Source organism: Chiloscyllium plagiosum, unplaced genomic scaffold (genome assembly GCF_037043375.1).
Source record: "Chiloscyllium plagiosum isolate Xiang-an unplaced genomic scaffold, Cpla_swu_hap1 HiC_scaffold_45, whole genome shotgun sequence".
Lineage (NCBI taxonomy): Eukaryota > Metazoa > Chordata > Chondrichthyes > Orectolobiformes > Hemiscylliidae > Chiloscyllium > Chiloscyllium plagiosum.
The window spans coordinates 494,128-512,450 of record NW_028270183.1 but is presented as its reverse complement, the minus strand read 5'-3'; positions in this window follow the sequence as shown (position 1 = coordinate 512,450).

Below are 18,323 nucleotides of genomic sequence, written 5' to 3'. Positions count from 1 at the left end.
ACTCCTTACACTGAGACTGTGACCCTAGTTCTAGACTTCTCAACCAGGGGAACCATGATCCCTGCATTTAGTCTGGATTTCATAAAAAGGTCACTGTACTCAATGCCAACTCTGTTTCTCCAGCATTTTCATCTCACTTAATTCCCCCTGTATCTAATAGAAGAGAATAGAATATAGAATATTACAGCACAGTACAGGCCCTTCAGCCCTCGATGTTGTGCCGACCTGTGAAACCAATCTGAAACTCGTCTAACCTATGTTATTCCATTATCATCCATATGTTTATCCAATGGCCATTTAAATGCCTTTAAAGTTGGTGAGTCTACTCCTGTTGCAGGCAGGGCATTCCACATCCTTACTACTCTCTGAATAAAGAACCTACCTCTGACATCTATCCTATATCTATCGGCCCTTAATTTAAAGCTATGTCCCCTCGTGTTAGCCATTACCATCTGAGGAAAAAGATTCTCAATGTCCATCCTACCTAACCCTCTGATTATCTTAGATGTTTCAATTAAGTCACCTCTCAACCTTCTTCTCTCTAATGAAAACAGCCTCAAGTCCCACAGCCTTTCCTCATAAGACCTTCCCTCCATCCCAGTACATTTCCTCTGCACCCTTTCCAGTGCCCTCACATCCTTTCTATAATGCGGCGATCAGAATTGTATGCGATACTCCAAGTGCGGCCGCACCAGAGTTTTGTACAGCTGCAACATGCCCTCATGATTCCCAAACTCGATCCTTCTACCAATAACAGCTAAAACACCGTGTGCCTTCTTAACAACCCTATCAACCTGAATGGCAACTTTCAGGGATCTATGCACATGAACACCGAGATCTCTCTGCTCATCTACACTACCAAGAATCTTTCCACTAGCCCAGTACTCTATATTCCTGTTACTCTTTCCACAGTAAATCACCTTACCCTTTTCCACATTAAACTCCATTTGCCACCTCTCAGTCCAGCTCTGCAGCTTATCACTGACCCTCTGTAACCTACAACATCCTTCCACGCTCTCCACAACTCCACTGACCTTAGTGTCGTCCACAAATTTACTAATCCATCCTTCTACACCCTCATCCAGATCGTTTATAAAAATTACAAACAGCAGTGGCCCCAAAACAGATTCTCACGATACCCCACTAGTAACTGAACTCCAGGATGAACACTTCTCATCAACCACCTCCCTCTGTCTTCTTACAGCAAGCAAATTTCTGATCCTAACCACTAAATCAACCTCAGTCCCATACCTCTGTATTTTCTGCATTAGCCTACTGTGGGGAACCTTATCAAATACTTTACTAAATCCATATACACCACATCAACTGCTTTACCCTCATCCACCTGTTTGGCCACCTTCTCAAAGATATATTCATTCACAGGATAAGGCGTCACTGTCTAGGCCAGCATTTATTGCCCATCCCTAATTGCTGTGGGTCTGGAGTCACATGTAGGCCAGACCAGGTAAAGATTGCAGCATCTATCCCTCATCCCTCAGGGACATCAGTGATCCAGATGTGTTTTTCCAATAATTGACAATGGATTCATGGTCGTCATTAGACTCTTAATTCCAGATTTTTAAAATTGAATTCAAATTCCACTGTGGCAGGATTTGAACCCAGGTCCCCAGAACATTATCTAGGTTTCAGGATTAACAGGCCAGTGATAATACCACTAGGCCATTGCCTCCCCAGGCAATAAGGAATTCAATAAGGTTTACAAGGCATGACCTACTCTTCACAAAACCATGTTGACTATCCCTAATCAAATTATTCCTTTCAAGATGATAACAAATCTTATCTCTTCTAATCCTTTCCAAAACTTTACCCACAACTGAAGTAAGGCTCACTGGTCTATAATTATCAGGGTTGTCTCTACTTCCCTTCTTGAACAAGGGGACAACATTTGCTTTCCTCCAGTCTTCTGGCACTGTTCCTGTAGACAATGATGACATAAAGATCAAAGCCAAAGGCTCTTCAATCACCTCCCTGGCTTCCCAGAGAATCCTAGAATTGCTCATATGAACCCATGAACCTCAATCTAGTCTAGTCTAATAGCCTGTATGTCAGTAGTCTTCTCTTTTTTCCGGTGTGAAGCCTGATGAAAAATACTCTTTATCGCCTCTCCTATCTCTTTGGACTCCACGCACAACTTCCCACTACTGTCCTTGACTGGCCCTAATCTTACTTCTAGTCATTCTTTTATTCTGACATTGCGAGAGAAAGTTTTATGGTTTTCCTTGATCCTATCTGCCAAAGACTTCTTGTGTCCCCTCATGGCTCCTTTTAGCTCTCATTAGGTCCTTCCTGGCTAACTTGTAACTCTCAAGTGCCATAACTGAGCCTTCACATATCATCTTTATATAAGACTCCTTCCTCTTGACAAGAAATTCAACTTCTTTAGTAAACCACAGTTTCCTTGCTCGACCACTTCCTGCCTGCCTGACAGGTACATATTTATCAAGGACACACAATAACTGTTCCTTGAATTTCAGGAGAAAACATCCCAGAAGAAGGCAGAGAGCACCGCAACGGGTGGTGGTATACCCAGGGTCCATTTTCTAACCCCTACAAAAAGGATCTTTGCCTTAGCAGGAGAGGATCCTGAATCATAGAATCACAGAATTTTACAGTGCCAAATGAAACCATTCTACTCTCATGTCTGTACTGGCTAGTCCCATTCTGTAGCCCTATCTGTAGCCCTATCTGTAGCCCTGTAAATTCATCAGTTTCAAAAATGCATTTGGGTCTCTTGTGAAACCTCGTATTGAATCCACCTCCATCATTCTCCTGGGCAGTGCATTCCAAATCTTAACAACTCTCTGAATGAGGAAGTCTTCCATCATCTCACTCCCAGCTCTCTTGCTGATAATCTTGAAACAGTGACCCCTAATTACTGACATATCATCTTTACCCTGTCAAAATTGTTCATAATTTTGAACATCTCAATAAGGTCACCACTTAATTCTCCCTGTTCTATGGAGAATAAGCCCAATGTATCTAATCTTTCCTTGTATCTAAAATCCCTAATTTCTGGTATCATTCTAGTAAATCTCCATTAGTGATGCAGGGACCTCCATGTCCCAGCAAAGCTCATTGTAAAGAGCTTTGTTGATCTCCCATTCTTGTCACTGACTTCTGTTTCACAACTAAGTCTCTCTTGTTCCCACAGTACCTCCTATCTGTCCCTCTATCTATGGAGTTCCCAATGACTAAAGCTCTGCTTCTCTTTCCCTTTCCCCTCTGAGCAACAGGGACAGACTCTGCGCCAGACACCTGTGCCCCATTGCTTACCCCTGGTAAGTCCTGCCCCCCAACAGTATCCAAAAGAGTATACTTTATACTTAAACGGTTATTGAGGGGGACCACCACAGGAGATCTCTGCACTGCCTGCCAGTTTCCTTTCCTACCACTCATGCTAACCCATCTACTTTCTTCACATGCCTGTGAAGTAACTACCTCCCTGTAACTCCTCTCGATAACCCCATCTGCCTCCTGAATGATCCGAAGTTCATCCAGCTCCAACTCCTGTTCCCTAACAGTTCTCGAGGAGCTGGAGTTGGGTGCACTTCCCACAAATGAAGTCAGCAGGGACACTAGAGGTGATCCTCACCTCCCACTTACTGCGGAAGGAACATTCAACTGCCCTAACCTCCATTCCCACTATTTCTAAATTCCCAAATAGACTGCCAGAAATAAAAGAAATGAAACACAAAAGAAAACACTTGTCACCTTACCAACTGACGCACAGATCTTTGTTTTTGGTTAGAGGAGGAGGATGGGTGGGAGACACTACCCGAGTAGTGTTTTGGGTAATGCAACTGTCCAAATATGTGACCTTATGATCTCTCTGACTGCGTCCAGGAACTGAACTGGATTTGAAAAGCATCCTCCAAGTATTGGGACATCAGGGCACCTGGCAAGGAAAACAGTGGGATGCATCTACATTGTTGGTTTGATTCAGATATATATTGCTCAAGCCTTTTGGTGCACATACAAAATCAGATTGTATCTGGTGCAGGATAACATTGATTTAGCATGATGTCATATAGAAACATGTCCACCCCTTTGACTGATATTTCTTTTCTTGATTACCACAGTAAGTTGCTTGGATTTGTGTTTGCATTAAAAGGCAAGGCAACACATAAGGACTGTGAGCCTGCAAGTTCCGAATGAGATGGCAAATCACAAAAAAGTTGCAAATTGCATGACTAGACAGAGATGCAGTGAGCATCTAAGTAGGCGCAAAGTGAATGAGTGCTAAGAGAGCAAGCTAAGAACCCTGAGATGAACTCTTGGTCCATTGCAGGAGTTCTGTGCCTGTCCTGTGTGCAAGATGTCCTGACAGCATAATTACAATGTAAAGTGTCAGTGCACCTCAAACTATGGAGTGGCTTAGTGGTTAGCACTGTTGCCTCACAGCACCAGGGACCCAGGTTCAATTCCTGCCTTGGGTGACTATCTGTGTGGAGTTTGCATGTTCTCCCTGTGTCTGTGTGGATTTCCTCTGGGTGCTCCAATATCCTCCCATGGTCCAAAGATGTGCAGGTCAGGTGAATTGGTCATGTTAAATTGTCCATAGTTTTAGGTGCATTAGTCAGGGATAAATATGGGGAATGGGTCTGGGTAGGTTACATTGGGTCAGTGTGGACTTGGGTTGAAGGGCCTGTTTCCACACAGTAGGGAATCAAATCTAATCTATATTCCAAATGGGTCGGAGATGTGCCATGATGATATGGTGAGGCTGATGCGTCTCTGATGCCAACATCCGTGGACATGCAGGTGACCATTGTCTATGGAGCAGACCAGAGATGTCAAGGTCTGCCATCTATAATGGGGGAGGCCCAAAGGAGTAAGCAGTGAGCTGAAGCCATCAGGTACCTGCTGTGACTTCTATGTTTCTTGAAAAACATAGGAAACCAAATTTGGATGAGATGAAAATAGGTAATAATGTGAATCTGAGGTAAAAACAATGACTGCAGATGCTGGAAACCAGATTCTGGATCAGTAGTGCTGGAAGAGCACAGCAATTCAGGCAGCATCCGACGAGCAGCAAAATCGACGTTTCGGGCAAAAGCCCTTCATCAGATGACCATTCATCAAAAGCCATTCAGATGAAGGGCTTTTGCCCGAAACGTCGATTTTGCTGCTCGTCGGATGCTGCCTGAATTGCTGTGCTCTTCCAGCACCACTGATCCAGAATAATGTGAATCCATTCAAATAAATGATAATGATTTAAATGTACTATCTCATAATTTGCAGATGTCACAAGCTGGATGCGGGAAAAGATCTGCCACCCTGCCTACCCATAGTAAGCCCACACAGAGCATAGGAAAGCAATCTTGGCCAAACTATACCAGAAACACCCAGAATGCCTCAGCAGGGACCAAGCAGGCTGACAAGTGAAACCAGACAGCACTCCCAGACAAGAAAATACACTTCCCAAAACACACTAACGATACCAGATCAACACAGATGTCCCAAAGCCCCGAGGGCAGTCTCATAACCCAGCGATACCAAAGCCACACAAAGAACAGGTCAGACAGAGAGGCACCACCAAGAGCATTGCTCCCAGGACAAGACAATGGAAGCACCTTACTGTTTCAAAAGAGACATTCTCACCTACCTGTGAAGCTCCTGACTCATTGATACTGTCAGGATGTTGCATTGTATCGAGAATCAGGACATTCATCCGATAACTGTTTCCAAGCATTACCATTGTAACTAGATTACTCCTTTCCCCATTTTAATTAATCTTATTGTACAAGATTCCTATAAGACCTGGCTTGATTTTCAGATGGGGGAAGAGAATTCTCGGCTACTGTTTCAGCTTAGTCAATTTCTCTTCGTACTAATAAACTGTTTGTCAATTTCACTTTGAACTGTGCTTTGTGATCTCTAACTTATTGGGCTAATTTCTCCAATGCTGGGTGAAAGGACGAGCTGTGAGGACGATGCAGTGATGTTACAGTGGAATTCGAACAGGCTGAGTAGGCACATGCATGGCAGGATCTAGATAAGAGTGGTGCTGGCAAAGCACAGCAGGTCAGGCAGCATCCAAGGAGCAGGAAAATCGACGTTTCGGGCAAAAGCCCTTCATCAGGAATGTGCTTTTCCAGCACCACTCTAATATAGACTCTGATTTCCAGCATCTGCAGTCCTCACTTTTGCCACAATGCATGGCAGGTACAGCATAATGTGGGCAAATGTGAGGTTATCCACTTTGGTAGCAAAACTAGGAAGGCACATTATTGTTAGAATGGCTTAAATTGAGAAGGAAATGTTCAACGAAACCTGAGTGTGCTCATGAACATTTGCTGAAAGTAAGTGCGCACATGCAGGAGGTAGTAAAGATAGCATACTGTATATTGGCCTTGATAGTAAAAGGAATCGAGTACAGGAACAAGGATGTCTTGCTGCATTTATACAGGGCATTGACGAGGCCACAACTGGAATATTGTGTAATTTTGGTCTCCTTATCGAAAGAAAGATGTTCTTGCTACAGAGGGAATTCAGCAAAAATTTATCAAATTGACGTATGAGGAAAGATTGAGTCAGTTAGGATTGTACTCACTGGAGTTTGGAAGAATGAGAGGAGATCTTATAGAAAGCTATAAAATTCTATCAATACTCTAGACAGGTTGTGTGCAGGAAGGATGTTGCTGATGGTCGGAGAGTTCAGATGCAAGGGTCACAGTTTATGACGGAAATGGTGAGAAATTTCTTTACCTAGAAGGTGGTGACTTACACAGACTCACTATCACGGAAAGTGGCTGAGGCCAAAACATTGTGTATTTCAAGAAGAAGGTAGATGTAGCTGTTGTGCCTAAAGGATCAAGGGATATGGGAGTTATGGGGAAAATCACCAGTCTCAGAGTCAAAGTCAAGGTTCAATGACAGAGTTTATTGCACAAGGAAATACTGGAGCTCCTGGGAGAGAAGGACCAACAGCACAGTGGTCAGCTGTGATTCTTCTCTTGACCCAGAGCACGTGTCAAGATACTTTTATACATCTTGTGATACAATAGGTCAGTGATGAGATTATTGTCTTTGTAACATGGTTTGTTAATGGCAATCATTGTAGAATCGTTGGTAGTTTTGATACAGTCATTGTCAGTTCCAGCGCAGCCTTTGTTAATATCAGTTGGTTGGTGTCTGTTTCCGTGCAGACATTGTCTGCGCGGAAGTCCATTGCTGTAGTAATAGGCGCTAATCACTCTTCCTGAGAAGCATGATTACTGCAGCCCTGGCTATTAGCACTTTGTATTGAGTCCGTATCAAGCTGTTAGCATTTTTATAAAAGGTGTTGGCTGGATCCAGACACTTTAGTGGGTGGCATACAATACTCATGTGTATTCCTTCCTCCATCTGCCTTAAACTAATCAACTCGGTTGTGAGTGCATTGTGCTGGCATTCTGGTGGCCCCAGGCAGTGAGTGTGTTTGCTCTGCTGTCTCTCTCCATGTTGTGGTCCCATGGCCATCTTATGTGTCAAGTGGGCAGAAGTTTGTACTGCAGATGCTGGAGATCAGAGTCAAGATTAGAGTGGTGCTGGAAAAGCACAGCAGGTCAAGCAGTATACGAGGAGAAGGAAAAATCGACATTTCAGGCAAAAGTCCTTTATCAGGAAAGGCCTTTTGATGAAGAGCTTTTGACTGAAATGTTGACTTTCCTGCTCCTTGGATGCTGTCTGACCTGCTCTGCTTTTCCAGCACCACTCCAATCTTATGTGTCAAGTGGCGAACTGAAGGCTCAGTGGCCATCCTGTACCTAGTGTCACCCTGCCCCATGCCATCTCCCAGTTCATGGGGAAGGGTAGGATTAGGTTATGGAGCTCGATAATCAGCCGTGATCATATTGAATGGTGGAGCAAGTTTGAGGGGTCGAATGAATACACCAGCTCCTGCCTTCTATGCTTCTATGGTAATCTATGAATATGGACTTCCGATTTGCTTATTGTGAAATTCTCATCACACTGTTAAAACCTGGGATGAAACTTTGGAATCTCACCATATTTTTGTGACTGACTAGTCATTTCCCAGCTTGTTCAGAAGCTGTGATAATTCAACCCTTGAATGTCCTTTTGTATTATCGGTCAGTGACTCTTCATATTTTCTTTCTTTTTCTTATTTACTTACCAGAATGAATAGAAAGTTAACATGGAGGTACTGCAGCAGTTAGGAAGGCAAATACCTTCAAGATTATTTCAGTGTTCTCTTCTTACCCAAATAGTATTTTCTCCAATGTAACAGTGTACCACTACAGAAGCAAAACAAATGCATCCATTGCAATGTTGGCCAAAATCCAAAGATGAAGGACCATCTTTTTTTCTTAACAGCCCTGAAGATACTGCAGTTTTGGACTTTATCATTACTACTATCCCATCCTTCTGTTCTCCATTAAAGATGGAATGAAAATAATTCACTCCACTATCATGAGTTCTGTTTACCCTAATTACTTCAGTCAATTGACTCTTTTGTGATAAGTAACTCTTAACATTGTCTACCCAGCATTCCCTTGTTCTCTCTGAGTATGTTGCTCCAGGATTCTACGCATAAGGCCATTGTTTACATGAAGAGAGGAACACAAATCAGCATGCTGCCAGTCACTGAGATCAGCAGTCCTTTGATTAGACAGTACGAACACCAATATGCATCACTAAAACAGATTCACATTTCTGGAGAAGACGAACAATTCTGAAGAAGGGTCACTGGATCTGAAACGTTAACCGTTTTCCCTCCACAGATGCTGCCAGACCGGAGATTCTTGAGCTATTTATGCTTTTGTCTGTTTCAAATTCATGCTATTGTCTAACCTAAAATTTACATTGCCACCTTCAGATGGAAGACTTAAAACAAGAGCATTCAGCCTGCCATTCTTCCATCACGATTATAAGTACACCAAGAGTACCATATCTGTTTGTAAAACAAGGACACTTTGAGTAATTGCCTGCAGAGTGACATTTGTAGATACTTTTGAAAATCAGGCATACATAGACTCTGGCTTAAGGTAGCAAATTCTTTGAAATTGGAGAATTGTTTGTAGAAAGCTGTAACAGCTGTGCTGTCACAAAGTTGCAATCAACTTCCTGCAACTGCACACAAGCCTGGTCTCATGGTGGTTTCAGTGTGCAATTTGTCAAAGATCTAAATATAGTGCAATTCAAAAGTAGATTGACACAATGAGTGTGATATGTAACCCTTTCTACTCTGCAGCAGATTTGGTGCAGCATTAGCAAATTAAACCAGAGGATTAAAAACAATCCGTGGTAATTCATTCTGTTGTATATCATTGTAAGTTACAGAAAACTATTACTGCTATTATTTGTTAGGTCGAAACAAATTTTGAAACAAGTATTCACCTCAAAAAGCATCCTCAACTCAGAATCTCTGTTAAACATATGCATTTCCCAGCACAAGTGAATAAACAGGAAACTCTCCGAGCATTAGTGGTTGAAGATGCTCATCCACCTACACACAAATATAAACTCAAAGGCAGTACAAAGAAAATAAAATCAGAGATATACAAGCATATATGTGTGGGCAATTCACCATCACAGTCTTTGGAAATCATCACTGACAGAATTTACTCAGTGAGAAGAATTCCATACACTTCAGTGTTGCAATACAGTCATAAAGAAAGTAACTTACCAGATAAAAGTGATGGCATTTATTGTGTTTTAACATTTAAATTGTGGAGATCACCAACCTGGATTTATAAATGGCATTATTTTGTGGGAAAAATGGATTCACTTTTCCCTGAATAAACGTAATCATACATCTCAGAAAAACACTTTCCCCACAGAGAGCAAAACGTACATAGCCACGCACACCTTTCCCTGCGCCAAAGAAAACACACCCACATACACCATTCCCCCAACACAAAAAGATGCAGACACACTAATTTATATATACACACCATCTCCACTAACAAAACACACCCAAACAAAGCTCAAGGCACGACTGCCTGACAATGGAATATGAATTTCTGTGGGGAGATCAGGAAATGAAGGTACATGTTCCACTCAGCCATGACCAAAGGTCTCACTAGAATATTGATAAAGATGCCGTCTAAATGCAGGTACACATTTTCCAGTCCGTGAACGAGGCTTATTTATTTTTTCATGGATGTTCAGACGGCCAATCTACATCATTACCGTAACAGAAGAACAGAAATCAACTACATACCCACAATCGGGACTGGCAACTAGACATGCTGTCAGTGAAATTCACCCCCCTGGCCGAAAGAATGACCTTCAGTTCCTGTTGTCACTATGTGGTGTTTGACTTTAAAGCAGTGTCACCCCGAAAACAAGGCAATGTGGCTATAACTATTTTAGGGTAAGTTAATGGGAGAATTGGAGAAAAATCTGTGCATAGCTACAATTCCCACCTTTTGATTGATGAAAGTCTGAAGCTCTCCATCATTTTAATATTCTTTATTTTTTCATAAGATGACAGCATTACTGACAAGGCCAGCATTTGTTGATGATCATTAACTTCAAGTGAGAAGGTTGTGGTGAGTCCTTGGACCAATGCAGCTCATCTGATATGGCTAGACCTACAGTACTAAATGTTCCAAATTGTCATCAGAACAGTAGGTAACAGTAATAATCAAGAGGCAGATGTGAAACTGGAAGGAACAGCAGTGTTTACATCAATAAATTGCCACCTTCTTTATTGTGGACAATCTGTTAGCTAATATCTAATTGCACCCTTTGATTGTTACAGTGGGGACACAAATTGGTCTTAGGCCCCTCAGATACACATACGAAAAAACTGATTTCTGCTTGATCTTTTAGTTGAAGGGCTCTTCTACATCCTTGACCAATGTGAGACACCACCAACTGAAACCAGGTATGCACTTCCTGCCTACCATTTTGGGGCCTAATTAGTCTAATTGGTGCAAGTTTTGTATGAATCCATTTCTAATCAATGAAGCAACTGTAACAAATAAATTAGATTAGATTACTTACAGCGTGGAAACAGGCCCTTCAGCCCAACAAGTCCACACTGACCCGCTGAAGCGCAACCCACCAAGACCCATTCCCCTACATTTACCCTATCACCTAACACTATAGGCAATTTAACATGGCCAATTCACCTAACCTGCACATCTTTGGACTGTGGGAGGAAACCGGAGCACCCGGAGGAAACCCACGCAGACACGGGGAGAATGTGCAAACTCCACACAGACAGTCACCTGAGGTGGGAATTGAACCCGGGTCTCTGGCGCTGTGAGGCAGCAGTGCTAACCACAGTAACCACAGAGAACAGTAAATAGCAGAAAGATAGGCAAAAACAGTGCATACAGGAGAGACTGAAAAAATGGGAATAATAACACAAGAATACACACAGAATGAACACAGGAACACAGCACAGGTATAAAAGCACAAATATGAGAAAAGCACAAAATCAGGAATAAATATCACAAGCATGACAACATATTCATAGAATACTTTGAAAAGAAGCTAGAGAGCTATTAGAAAGTTGAGGAAGATGAAGGGAGATTGAGGAAGGTTATTAAGGAAGATGAACAAATATAGGAGGATCTAAAGGACTGCCACATAACCAGTTGTGAGGTGAAGAGAGGATGGGGATGCAGGAAAGGCAAATTAGAAAAAAGAAGAATTTGTGGAATGCAGAGTTTGAATGAAGCAAAGTGGTTACAGAGATAGAGAAGGCTGAGATTATGAACAGATTAATATATAAATGAACATTTTAAATCTTAAGTAGGAGGGAATCATGAGGCAATTTGGCTCAGCAGGCTGAGGAGTGTTCAGTGATCAGAAAATGGTGAATCTTTTACAGCTCCTAGGAATGGGAAGCAAATCAAGGGGGTTAAGAAAAATTAATTTAGCCCTTTGAATGTATTTGCCTCATTTATAGGCCAACTCACCCAAATTAAAACAGAAATTGCTAGAGAAACTCAATAGGTCTGGCAACATCTGTGGGGAGAAAACAGAGTTAACGTCAGAATTGGTACCCAAATTATGTTCCACTTCTTAATTAGGTCAGCTGAAAACAAGTAACATCTGTCCTCCGATTCCCAATTCTACGTAAGTGACATGAAAGGGCTGTTTTTATGCCCCTCTGAACCATGAGGTCTGGGATCAAGTCCCACTTGTTCCAGAGGTGCACAGTAACATCTCTGAATACATTGATTAGAAAATATCGAGGAGGCATGAAGCAGGCAGGTTCACTGCACTGGAGACAGTAGCTACTGATTTCTCTTTGGGGAATGTTCATCTATATTGAGGTCATTTGCGGACTGTCTAAGATGCATAGAGCACAAAAGATGACCACGAGTAATGGACATCGTTCAAGGACGCTGGCTACGGTTAACTGAGAAAGACAGCTGGACAATTTTTCCTAGGCATCAAGAATCTTACTTTACTGATTTTCCCGACTGACTCATCATTGCTCATGTCATTCATGGATTTGGAAAATCTAGCCCTTGGTGACAAAGAGTAAAATGGGCAAGAATGAGGAGATACATACCTACATAGACAAGGCTGCAGGTAACATACATACCTGCATAGACCAGGCTGCAGATAACATACAACATACCTGCATAGACCAGGCTGCAGGTAACATATATACCTGCATAGATCAGGCTGCGGATAACATACATACCTGCATAGACCAGGCTGCAGGTAACATACATACCTGCATAGACCAGGCTGCGGATAACATACATACCTGCATAGACCAGGCTGCAGGTAACATACGTACCTGCATAGACCAGGCTGCGGATAACATACATACCTGCATAGACCAGGCTGCAGGTAACATTCATACCTGCATAGACCAAACTGCAGATAACATTCATACCTGCATAGATCAGGCTGCAGGTAACATACATACCTACATAGATCAGGCTGCGGATAACATTCATACCTGCATAGACCAGGCTGCGGATAACATACATACCTGCATAGACCAGGCTGCAGGTAACATTCATACCTGCATAGACCAAACTGCAGATAACATTCATACCTGCATAGACCAGGCTGCAGGTAACATACATACCTGCATAGACCAGGCTGCAGGTAACATACATACCTGCATAGACCAGGCTGCGGATAACATACATACCTGCATAGTTCAGGCTGCAGGTAACATACATACCTGCATAGACCAGGCTGCAGGTAACATTCATACCTGCATAGACCAGGCTGCAGGTAACATACATACCTGCATAGACCGGACTGCAGGTAACATTCATACCTGCATAGACCAGGCTGCAGGTAACATTCATACTTGCATAGACCAGGCTGCAGATAACATACATACCTGCATAGACCAGGCTGCAGGTAACATACATACCTGCATAGACCAGGCTGCAGGTAACATTCATACCTGCATAGATCAGGCTGCAGGTAACATTCATACCTGCATAGACCAGGCTGCAGGTAACATTCATACCTGCATAGACCAGGCTGCAGGTAACATTCATACCTGCATAGATCAGGCTGAAAATAACTCTATTCTAAATGACCACTGGACTGTGGCTGCAGTATCTACCATCTATGAGTTATGCCGCAGTAGCTCCCCAAGGATTAAACAACTCCTTCAATTGAACTTGTGACCTCCATGCTGAGAGTAGTCAGGGATACAAAAATATCCAAGTTCCCTTCCAAGTCCAATGTGATCCTAACTTGGAAGTAGATCACTATTCCTTCTTAGTCACTGGATCAATATCCTAGAAGCTCATAGGGTAACGTGGAACTCAAAAAGACAGCTCAACGTCGCATACTCAAGGGCAATTAGGGATGTATCATCAACACCCAACCAACAAATTCAAAAAATTAGGAGAAACAATAATGTGACAGGCACCTGACAGTTAGAAAATGAAAGTATCACTTGTTTAAATCCAGCAATGATTCAGCCATTTAGAGTAAGAAATATTCAAACTGAACTGTGTACACTCAGGTGTCAGTGACAGTGACATCTTGGGCACTGAAACCACAACCTGCAATTCGTTCTGCCACACAACAAAGTATTTTTAGTATAAATCATCTCAAGTACAGCTGATAAGTTCATGTCCCCTTTCCCTTTAGTCTCTACTTCACCACAATGTGGGGGATATGATGCTAATATAAGTCAGAAAGAAAACAGCATGTGGAAAAAAAACTCCTTTCTCGCCACTTCACAAAAGCCCAATTCGCCTACTCAGCCAGAGAAATATGAAAAATATGCCTCTGTACCTGCACCAACTCAGACAAAGATATTGTTATCGTATTATTTTTATTATTTTTCCTTTTTCTTACACCCACACTACAGCCAAGCACAATTTCCCTTTCCAAATCCACGGGCTGAATTTTGCTGTGTGCGTCGGAAATCAAGGGCTGAAATTTATCAAACATAAATTTCAATTTATGTCAATTTCAGGGAGCATCATGGATGGTTTCTCTCTGTGACCTTAAGCAAGTTATTGCATGTAATTCTCCATTTCCCTTCTCATTACACATGCAGCACACTCCTATGGCACCCTATTTATACCATCATGCACTCACCAGCGGCAGAAGACTAAATGATCATATGATACAAGAGCAGATTTAGGTTATTTGGCCTATCGAATCAGCTCTGCCTTTAAGTCCATTTGGCTGATATGTTTCTCAATCCCATTCTCCTACCTTCTCCCTGTAACTCTTGATCACAAGAGCCTATCTATCTCTGTCTTAAATACCCTCAATGATCTGGCCCCCACAGCCCTCTGTGGCAATGAGTTCCCCATCAGTCGGGGGTGAAGCTGATTGTTTCTGGGTTCTTCCCAAATTAGGGGACAAGACAATAAAGATGGAAGTGCAGTGTTGTCTCTGATTCCTGAATCAAAATATAGGGAAATGTTAAAGGCACTGCCACTGAAACCTGCTAATATTACACTTCAGACATACATGGTAGAAGTGGTGCCACTGCAGAACTATGCTGGGTAAAAGACCAGCAAAGGGGCTGGTGTGCTGAAGTGCCTCTGTATGTAGTGAAAGGTGACTACGCTGCATTATTTGGATGCTCCTGGTTACAGAAATTAAAGTTAAATTGGGGCATCGTTAATAGACTGGCAGACTCAAGAACAAGTTTAGAAGAGACTTGGGCAGGTACAAAGATGTCTTCAAAGGAACTCTAGGGTAAATAAAAGGAGTGAACCTGAGACCACTGGAACCAGTAACCACTAGTGAACGAGCCACTCCAATCATCCAAGTCTTAAAGGGTACAGTGAGGATTTGTGGTGACTTTAAAGTCGCAATCTACCCAGCCCTGTGTGTGATCAATACCCACGTTCCCTCATTGAGGACCTATTCAGTGGATTAGCTGGGGGTAAGAAATTCTCAAAAATGGATCTGCTGCAGGCTGACTTGCAAATGGGTGTCACAGAGGAGTCCCAACCACCACAGACGATAATGATACACAAGGGACTATTCTGCTACAAGTGACATTCTTGAAACATCACTCAGTGCCAACTCTGTTCCGGAGTATGATGGATCATATTTTGAGTGGATTGTCAGGTGTCCAGTGTTATCGAACAAAGAAAAATGCAGTGCAGAACAGACCCTTTGGCTCTCAACGTTTCACCGACCTGTGAACTAATCTAAGCCCATCCCCTATACTATTCCATCATCATCCATGTGCTTATCCAAGGATTGTTTAAATCTCCCTAATATGGCTGAATTAACTACATTAGCAGGTAGGGTATTTCCGCCCTTACCACTCTCTGAGTAAAGAACCTGCCTCTGACATTTGTCTTAAATCTATCACCCCTCAATTTGTACTTATGCCCCCTCATGCACGCTGACATCATCATCCTAGGAAAAAGACTTTCACTGTCTACCCTATCTAATCCTCTGATCATCTTGTATGTCTCTATCAAATCCCCCCTTAGCCTCCTTCTTTCCAATGAGAACAGACCCAAGTCTCTCAGTCTTTCCTCATAAGACCTTCCATCCAGATCAGGCAACATCCTGGTAAATCTCCTCTGCACCTTTTCCAATGCTTCCACATCCTTCCTGTAATGGGATGACCAGAACTGTACACAATACTCCAAGTGCAGCCGCACTAGTGTTTTGTATGGTTGCAGGATGACATTACGGCTTATACACTTAATGGTAAGGTCCTCGGGAGTGTTGCTGAACAAAGAGACCTTGGAGTGGAGGTTCATAGCTCCTTGAAAATGGTGTGGCAGGTAGATAGGATACTGAAGAAGCTGTTTGGTATGCTTTCCTTTATTGGTCAAGAGTATTGAGTACAGAAGTTGGGAGGTCATGTTGCAGTTGTACAGGACATTGGTTAGGCCACTGTTGGAATATTGCGTGCAATTCTGGTCGCCTTCCTATCGGAAAGATGTTGTGAAACTTGAAAGGGTTCAGAAAAGATTTACAAGGATGTTGTTAGGATTGGAGGATTTGAGCTACAGGGAGAGGCTGAACAAGCTGGGGCTGTTTTCTTTGGAGCATCAGAGGCTGAAGGGCGACCTTATAGAGGTTTACAAAATAATGAGGGGCATGGATAGGGTAAATAGGCAAAGTCTTCTCCCTGGGGTCGGGGAGTCCAGAATTAGAGGGCATAGATTTAGGGTGAGAGGGGAAAGACATAAGAGAGACCTAAGGGGCAACCTTTTCACACAGAGGGTGGTACATGTATGGAATGAGCTGCCAGAGGAAGTGGTGGAGGCTGGTACAATTGCAACGTTTAAAAGGAATGGGTATATAAATATGAAGGGTTTGGAGGGATATGGGCTGGGTGCTGGCAGGTGGGACTAGATTGGGTTGAGATATCTGGTCGGTATGGATGCGTTAGACTGAAGGGTCTGGTTCCATGCTGTACATCTCTATGACTCTATGGCTCTGGAACTCAATCTCTCTACCAATAAAACCTAACACAACGTATGCCTTCTTAACAGCACTATTCACATGGCTGGCAACTTTCAAGGATCTATGCACATGGACTCCAAGATCCCTCTGCACATCCACACTACCAGGAATCTTTCCATTGACCCAGTACTCTGCCTTCCTGTTATTCTTCCCAAAGTGCATCACCTCACATTTATCTGCATTGAACTCCATTTGCCACCTCAGCCCAATTCTGCCGTTTATCCAAGTCCCCCTGCAACCTGCAACATTCTTCCACACTATCCACTACTCCACTGACTTTAGTGTCATCTGCAAACTTACAAACCCATCCATCTATGCCTGTGTCCAAGTCATTTATAAAAATGACAAACAGCAGTGGTCCTAAAACAGATCCTTGTGGCACACCACTAGTAACTGGACTCCAGACTGAATGTTTTCCATCAACCACCGCTCACTGCCTTCTTACAGAAAGTCAGTTTCTAATCCAAACTGCTAAGAAAATTTACAGCCCAGGAACAGGCCCTTCGGCCCTCCAAGCCTGAGCCAATCCAAATCTACTGTCTAAACCTGTCGGTCAGTTCCTAAGCATCTGTACCCCTCTGCTCCCCACCTACTCATGCATCTGTCCAGACACATCTTAAATGAATCTACCGTGCCTGCCTCTACCACCTTTGCTGGCAACGCGTTCCAAATGCCCACCACCCTCTGTGTGAAGTATTTGCCACATGTATCCCCCTTAAACCTTCTACCTCCCACCTTGAAAGCGTGACCTCTCGTTATTGAATCCTTCACCCTGGGAAAAAGCTTGTCTCTATCCACCCTGTCCATACCTTTCATGATTTTGCAAACCTCAATCAGGTCCCCCCTCAATCTCCTTTTTTCTAATGAAAATAGACCTAACCTACTCAACCTTTTTTCATAGCTAGCACCTTCCATAAAAGGCAACATCCTCGTAAACCTTCGCTGCACCCTCTCCAAAGCATCCACATCCTTTTGGTAATGTGGCGCCCAGAACTGTACATAGTATTCCAAATGCGGCCAAACCAATGTCTTGTACAATTTTAACATGACCTGCCAGCTCTTATACTCAATACCCTGTCCAATGAAGGTAAGCATACGATATGCCTTCTTGACCACTCTATCCACCTGTGCAGCAACCTTCAGGGTACAATGGACCTGAACTCCCAGATCTCTCTGCCCATCTACTTTTCCCAAGGCTCTTCCATTCATTGTATAATTCACTCGAGAGTTAGTCTTCCTGAACACATCACCTCACATTTGTCTGGATAGAAATCCATCTGCCACTTTTCCACCCAACTCTTCAATCTATCTATATCCTCCTGTAATCTCTGACAGTCCCTTATGCTTTCTGCTACTCCACCAATCTTCGTATCATCTGTAAACTTGCTGATCATACCAAAATAGTGCCCTCTTCCAGATCATTTATGTATATTACAAACAACAGTGGCCCCAAC